The 7,746-nt window shown below is 41.3% G+C and overlaps 1 pseudogene; it reads left to right on the forward strand.

The window, feature by feature from the left end:
• Positions 1–230: 230 nt before the first annotated feature.
• Positions 231–409, forward strand: LOC119469886 (annotated as a pseudogene).
• The last annotated feature ends 7,337 nt before the right edge of the window (positions 410–7,746 follow it).

The following is a 7,746-nucleotide window of genomic DNA, read 5'->3' on the forward strand; positions in this document are numbered from 1 at the left end:
TATGTGCATAAAGGTGTTCATAGTATCCTTGAATGATCTTTTGAATTTCAGTGGTGTCAGTTGTAATGTCTCCTGTTTCATTTCTTAGTGAGGTTATTTGGGTTTTCTCTCTTCTCTTCTTGGTTAATCTTGTTAATAGTCTATCAATTTTATTTATCTTTTCAAAGAAACAGATTTTTGTTTCATTTATCTTTTGTATTTTTTTTTTTTGTTTCAATTTCATTTAGTTAAGCTTTGTGCAGTGGCAGTATCGTAGCCAATGAGGTTTATCCAAGGCGTGATTATTGCAAATTGAAAACGTTTCCCAATTTCATTTAGCTCTGCCCTGATCTTGGTAATGTCCTTTCTTCTGCTGGGTTTGGGTTTGGTTTATTCTTGTTTCTCTAGTTCCTTTAGCTGTGAACTTAGAACGTCAGTTTGTGCTCTTTCAGTCTTTTTGATGTAGGCACTTAGGGCTATGAAGTTTTCTCTTAGCACTGCCTTTGCTGGATCCCCGAGGTTTTGATAGGTTGTGTCATTATTCTCTCAGTTCAAAGAATTTTTAAATTTCCATCTTGATTTTGTTTTTGACCCAATGCTCATTCAGGAGCAGCTTAGTTAATTTTCATTTCTTTGTATGGTTCTGAAGTTTCCTTTTGGAGTTGATTTCCAGTTTCATTCCACTGTGGTCTGAGAGAATGCTTGATATAATTTCAATTTTCTTAAATTTATTGAGGCTCGTTTTATGGCCTATTATATGCTCTATCTTGCAGAAAGTTCCTTGCACTGTTGAAGAGAATGTGTATTCTGTGTTTGTTGGATAAAATGTTCTGTATGTATCTGTTAAGTCCATTTGTTTCAAGGTGTAGTTTAAATCTATTGTTTCCTTGTTGACTTTCTGTCTTGATGACCTGCCTAGTGCTGTTAGTGAAGTACTGAAGTCATCCACTATTATTGTGTTGTCATCTATCTCATTTCTTAGGTCTATTAGTAATTGTTTTATAAATTTGGGAGCTCCAGTGTGAGGTGTGTATATGTTTAGGATTGTGATATTTTCCTGTTGGACAAGAACTGTTACCATTATATAATGTCCCTCTTTGTCTTTTTTAACTGCTGTTGCTTTAAAATTTGTTTTGTCTGATATAATAATAGCTACCCCTGCTTGCTTTTGGTGTTCATTTGCATGAAATGCCTTTTCCCACCCCCTTACTTTTTAAGTTTATGTTAGTTCTTATGTGTTAGGTTGAGTCTCTTGAAAACAGCAGATAGTTGGTTGGTGAGTTCTTATCCATTCTGGTTCTGTATCTTTTAAGTGGAGCATTTAGGCCATTTACATTCCATGTTAGTATTGAAATGTGAGGTACTGTTACTTTCATCATGCTTTTTGTTTCCCGTATACTTTTTTTTTTCTTTTTAAAATGTATTTTTTGTTTTATAGGTCCTGTGTGATTTATGCTTTAAGGAAGTTCTCCTTTGATGTGTTTCCAGGATTTGTTTCAAGATTTAGAGCTCTTTTTTAGCAATTCTTGTAGTGGTGGCTTGGTAATGGTGAATTCTGTCAGCATTTGTTTGTCTGAAAATGACTGTATCTTTCCTTCATATATGACGCTTAGTTTCACTGGATACAAAATTGCTGGCTGATAATTGTTTTGTTTGAGGAGGCTGAAGACAGGGCCCCAATACCTTCTAGCTTGTAGGGTTTCTGCTGAGAAATCTGTTAATCTGATAGGTTTTCTGTTATAGGTTACCTGGTGCTTCTGTCTCTCGGCTCTTAAGATTCTTTCCTTTGTCTTAACTTTGGATAACCTGATGACAGTGTGCCTAGGAGAAGATCTTTTTGTGATGAATTTTCCAGGTGTTCTTTGTGCTTCTTGTAGATGGATGTCTAGGTCTTTAGCTAGGCTGGGGAAGTTTTCCTTGATTATTCCCCTGAATATGTTTTCTAAGCTTTTACAATTCTCTTCTTCCTCAGGAACACTGATTAGTCTTAAATTTGGTCATTTGACATAATCCCAGACTTCTTGGAGACTTTCTTCATATATCCTTATTCTTTTTTCTTTGTCTTTGTTGGGTTTCTTTTACTTATTCAATTCTATTGCTGAGACTTTCCAGAGCATTTTACATTTCTAAAATTGTATCTAAAGTTTCCTGAATTTTTGATTGTTTTTTCTTTAAGCTATCTAGTTCCTTGAATGTTTCTAACTTTACTTGTTGTATCATATTTTGGATGTCCTTGCATTGGACTTTGTCTTTCTGTGGTCCCTCCCTGATTAGCTTAATAACTAACCTCCTGAATTCTTTTTCAGGTAAATCAGGGATTTCTTCTTGGTTTGGGTCCATTGCTGGTGAACTAGTGTGATTTTCTTGGGGGCGTTGAAGAGCCTTGTTGTGTCATATTACCAGGGTAGGTTTTCTGGTTCCTTCTCATTTGCGTAGGCTCTGTCAGAGGAAGTATCTAGGGCTGAAGGCTGTTGTTCAGATTGTTTTGTCTCATGTGGTGTTCCCTTGATGTAGTAGTCTCCCACTTTTCCTATGAATGTGGCTTCCTGTGAGCCAAACTGCAGTGATTGTTGTCTCTCTTCTGGGTCTGGCCACCCAGCGAGTCTACCTGGTTCCAGGCTGGTGCCAGGGGTTGTCTGTACAAAGTCCTGTGATGTGAACCTGAACTGTCTATAGGTCTCTCAGCCGTTGATACTGGTGCCTGTTCCAGTGGAGGTGATGGCAGTGGGGTGCAATAGACTCCATGAGGGTTCTTAGCTTTGTTGGTTTAATGCTCTATTTTTGTGCTGGTTGACCTCCTGTCAGGAGGTGGCGCTTTCAAGAAAGCATCAGCTGTAGTAATATAGAGAGGGACCAGTGGTGGGCAGGGCCCTAGAACTCCCAAGATTATATGCCCTTTGTCTTCCACTACTAGGGTGGATAGGGAAGGACCATCAAGTGGGAGTGGGGCTAGGTATATCTCAGCTCAGACTCTCCTTGGGTGGGTCTTGCTGTGGCTGCTGTGGGAGATGGGGTGAGATTCCCAGGTCACTGGAGTTATGGACCTAGGAGAATCATGGCTGTCTCTGCTGTCTCATGCAAGTTGTCAGGGAAGTAGGGGAAAGATGGCAGTCACAGGCCTCACCCAGCTCCCATGCAAACAAAAGGCCCATCTCACTCCCATCATGCCCCGCACAACAGCCCCAAGTCTGTTTCCAGGCAGAGGACAAGACAGGCTTGAAAACTTGCCCAGGGCTACCCACCTTCCAGCTGTGAAAGAAAAGGGCTTGATTCTTCCCCCGCCTGTGGAGTCTACACACCAAATTTGCACCCTCCTTCTGGTCAGGAGGCTTCTTGCCCATTCAAATTGTTACAGAGTTAAACTAGAGATGTCCTTCTCCCTGTGGAGTTTTATCCCCTGCTCCTCTGGTCACCCTTCCAATAGATCCCTGTGGTGCCAGGCAGGAAGGGTCTGCTAGGAGACTCAGCGAGCTCCCCGGGCCTTTCTGCTGCTTCTTCTACCCCTATATTTCACTTGGCTCTCTAAATTGATTCAGCTCCAGGTAAATTCAGAAGCTTCTCCTGCAAACAGAACTTCAGCTTCTCCAGTGGAAGCATGTGTTCAGAAGAGGAGGGTCTCCCTTTCCCACTTCTGCAGTTGGGGCACTCACAGTATTTGGGGTGTCTCTTGGGTTCTGAAGGAGTAGTCTGCTTCCTTCAGAGGGTCTGCAGGTCCTCTTGGGATTGCTGGTTTGTTCTTACAGTTGATCTGGAGCTAAAATTCACAATGTGAGCTTCCACAAGCTCCTCTGTCCAGAGCTTCAATCTAATCCTGCCTTCCATCCGCCATGATTGCCAAACTCCTAAAAACTGACCAGGTAAAAGTGACCTATTCAGTGGCATTACTGTGTAACCACTGTATCTATCTAGTTTCACAACATACTCGTCACCCCAAAAGAAAACCCTATTTCCATCAAGAAATTGATTCCCATTCCCCACTTCCCCAGCATCTAGAAACTACCAATCTACATTCATTTTCTATGCATTTATCTATTCTGAATACCTCATATTAAATAGAATCATTATATATGTGACCTTTTTTGTCTAGGTTCTTTCACTTAGCATAATGATTTTGTGGTTCATCCATGTTGTGGCATGTATCAGTTTTTCATGGCTGAATAATATTTCATTGCATGTTTATACCACAATTTGTTTCTCCGTTTATTTGTTGATGGACATTTGGGCTGTTTCCACCTTCTGGCTGTTGTGAATAGTGTTGCTATGAACATACATGTACATATATTTGAGTACTAGTTTTCATTTCTTTTGGGTAAATACCTAGGAGTGGAATTGCTGGGTCTTATGGCAACTCCATGTTTAACTTTTAGAGTAACTGTCTGTAAGGCCTTTTAGGCTGACTGATGGCCCCATGAATGCCATGTTAACGTCTGTGACCTGCAGGGACACTCCAGATGAGTTCCTAGAAAATCTAAAGTAACTGGAAGACCATGAAAAGAGAAAGAAATGATCAACTCCTGCAGTGCCTACTTAATTTTAAGACATTCTCTGTTGTTCCTTATTCCCTCTCCAACTGATAAGGCCATCGGACTTTGTAACTGACACGGTTGGGCCGGCTTTAGCTCAGCAGTTACTTTGACAATGCTTTCTATGGTGAAGACATGGTTAACTTACAACCTCCTCCCAGCTTGCAAAAGTCTTCCCTAAAATGTAACTTTCCACTGCCCGCTCCAAACCTATGAAACCAACTCCTATCCCACCGCCCTTTGCTGACGCCCTTTTCAGCCTCAGCCCACCTGCACCCAGGTGAGTAAACAACCATGTTGCTCACACAAAGCCTGTTTGGGGGTCTCTTCATTTAGAGTGCACATTTTAACACTGTCAAACTGTTTTTCATATCACCTTATATATGTACTTTACAATAAAATAAATTAAAAAACCCAATAAGGCTGGAGATGTTAATGTAGTTAACTGGAGACTAAGTCTTCCCCTTTATCTCTACTAAGTATTTCCACCTCTGCTTTTCATCCAGTCTGTGCATTTCCTTTACCTTGGAAAATAGATGAAGGGAATTTTCCCGGAAGCCAGTACTTTCCTTTTTTTTTTCTTTTCTTTTTTTTTTTTTTTTTTTGAGACAGCCTCGCTCTGTTACCCAGGCTGGAGTACAGTGGTGTGACCTTGGCTCACTGCAACCTCTGCCTCCCAGGTTCAAGCGATTCTCCTGCCTCAGCCTCCCAAGTAGCTGGGATTATAGGCATGTGCCACCATGACCAGAAGCCAGTACTTCTTAAAGCCAGTACTTCTTAAAGCCAGTACAGCTTTCCCAGGGGAAAGCTGTGCCAATAGCTTTTCTGAAACCTGGGAAATATAATTGAAAAAGTAAAATATTTCCAGTAAGCATTTGTATGTGCCAGGCAGACTGTTAGCTGTTTCATGGATGTCATCACTTTGAAGCTTACTCAACTCTCCTGTGATTTTAATATTATCATGGCTTCAGTTTGTCTGTCTTGTGGTATCTAGCACAGGCGTGGAGGAACTCATTGAATGATATGGCTGGATAGGCAAGAGGTGGTGAATAAGAGGTTCAGTGTCCTCTGGGCACAGTGAGAGGACCTGGCAAGGGCAGTGCCCGCCATATGGGCGCCACAAACAGGCTACGGAAAGGGTTCTCCTTCAAACTGATATTCTTTAAATATTTGTTCAGCATTTATTTGGCAGGAGAAAGGAAAAACCGATTTTTTCTTTAATAAAAATTGCATACTTTTCTGGATGTTCAAAATAAGGAACATATTATATGCACCAAACTTAGCATATTTTAACTTATTTGGAATTGCCTTTCATTTCACGGTTTTTCCATTGCTTGTAATTGGAGTGCGTTAGTCACTCACACTCACTAAGGGGAAAAGTAACTGCCCATGGATAGAGACAGGAAGTCTTGTTTAAATATATTTGAAAGGTCTTTTGGTAGAATGGTTTCTACTTTTAAGTAGCTTTTGTTCCCACTTTAGTTTTTTTTTCCCCTGAACCTAGCAACTCCTTAGGCACATTAAAATATTTTTATTTTGATGATAAACTAGATGACTTGTTGTAGACAGCCTTACCTTGTGCACCATTCAGTTTTAGGCTTTGAGAGTAAGCTGCTGACCCTGGCTCCTACTCCCCAAGTCAGCTGGATGGCGTTAGCCTTAGGGCCTGGGGGGGTATGAGTGTGCACAATTACAAAAATATTCCAAAAATAGTATGAGCTTATAAGGGGTTTGTTACTATTGTGCTTATTTCCAAGTCAGGAAGCAGTTAACTTCAGTAGAGGGGTGGGGCCAATTTTTGCTTCACCAGTTAGTTGAGAGGTTTCTTATGGAAATCTGAATTAATTAGCATAGGTTTAATTCCTTGATATTGTTTCTTTTTGTGTAGTGGGAATCAACTGGCTAACTGGTCCACTACTTAAACTGGCTTGTCATTTGTGTGGGCAAAGGAAAAGGTTATTCTTAACCAAGAAGAAGGCTGTTTTTTAGATCTCAAATCCATGTGCAAAGAATCTGGGGAAAGAGAAAACCTTTCCACTTGTGCCTGGATCCCATCCTCTTCCTTTTCTTTAGCTGCTTCACCAATTATCCCTTTCTTTTCTATCTATCTATCTCTGTTGGCAAGCTTCTATTAGCATTGGAAGATGTTCAGTATTTTTCCTTTGCAAAAAGGAAACCCACATCCCTTTGGCTAGTTCCCCATGTCCTTTCTCCTTTACACAAAACAATTTCTTGAATGAGTTGTCCACACTTGTATTTCCTCACCCTTTACCCACTCATCAACCTACTGTGATTTGGCTTTTCCCTCTGCTCTTCTACTATAATTGGATCTACCACCATCAACCAACTATCTCTTACTTGTTAAATTCAGTGGCTTTTAGCTATGTTTTCTCTCTCCTTAATTTGTCATCACATTTATCTCTGTTGACAATTCCACTCCCCCCCTGCCCCCCGCCCCCCGACCCTGCCAGAAGCTTACTCTGGCTTTCAGAAACTTCTCTGATTGCTGGGGACTGAATGTATCCCCACTGCTCCCAAATTCATATGTTGAAACCTAACCTCCAAGGTGAGGGAATTGAGAGGTGGAGCCTTTGGGAGGTGATTAAATCATGAGACCTCATAAATGGGATTAGTATCTTTATTAAAGAGGCCTGAGGGATTTTGTTTGCCCCTTTCACTGTGTGAGAACACAGCTAGAAATCACAATCTATGGGGAATGAGGCCCCACCAGATACTGAAATTGCCGGCACTTGGATCTTGGACTTCTACACCTTCAGAGCTGTAAGAAATACATTTCTGTTATTTATAAGCTATCCAGCTTATGGTATTTTGTTGTAGCAGCCCAAACAGACAAAGACACTGGTTCTCCCACTACTCCAATGGGTCTCTTTCAGTCTTCTTCATGGGTCCTTAGTCTCTTTTATATATTCTTTTCCTTCCTATTCTCTAAATTTGAGTACTTTAAAAAATTTTAGGCTGGGCGCAGTGGCTCATGCCTGTAATCCCAGCACTTTGGGAGGACGAGGTAGGTGGATCACAAGGTCAGGAGTTCGAGACCAGCCTGACCAACATCGTGAAACCCCGTCTCTACTAGAAATACAAGATTAGCTGGGCGTGGTGGTGCCTACCTGTAATCTCAGCTACTCAGGAGGCTGAGGCAGTAGAATCGCTTGAACCCAGGAGGCGGAGGTTGCCATCGTGCCATTGCATTCCAGCCTGGGTGACAGAGTGAGACTCTGTCTCA

Source organism: Cebus imitator, unplaced genomic scaffold (genome assembly GCF_001604975.1).
Source record: "Cebus imitator isolate Cc_AM_T3 unplaced genomic scaffold, Cebus_imitator-1.0 Scaffold955, whole genome shotgun sequence".
Classification (NCBI taxonomy): Eukaryota; Metazoa; Chordata; class Mammalia; order Primates; family Cebidae; genus Cebus; species Cebus imitator.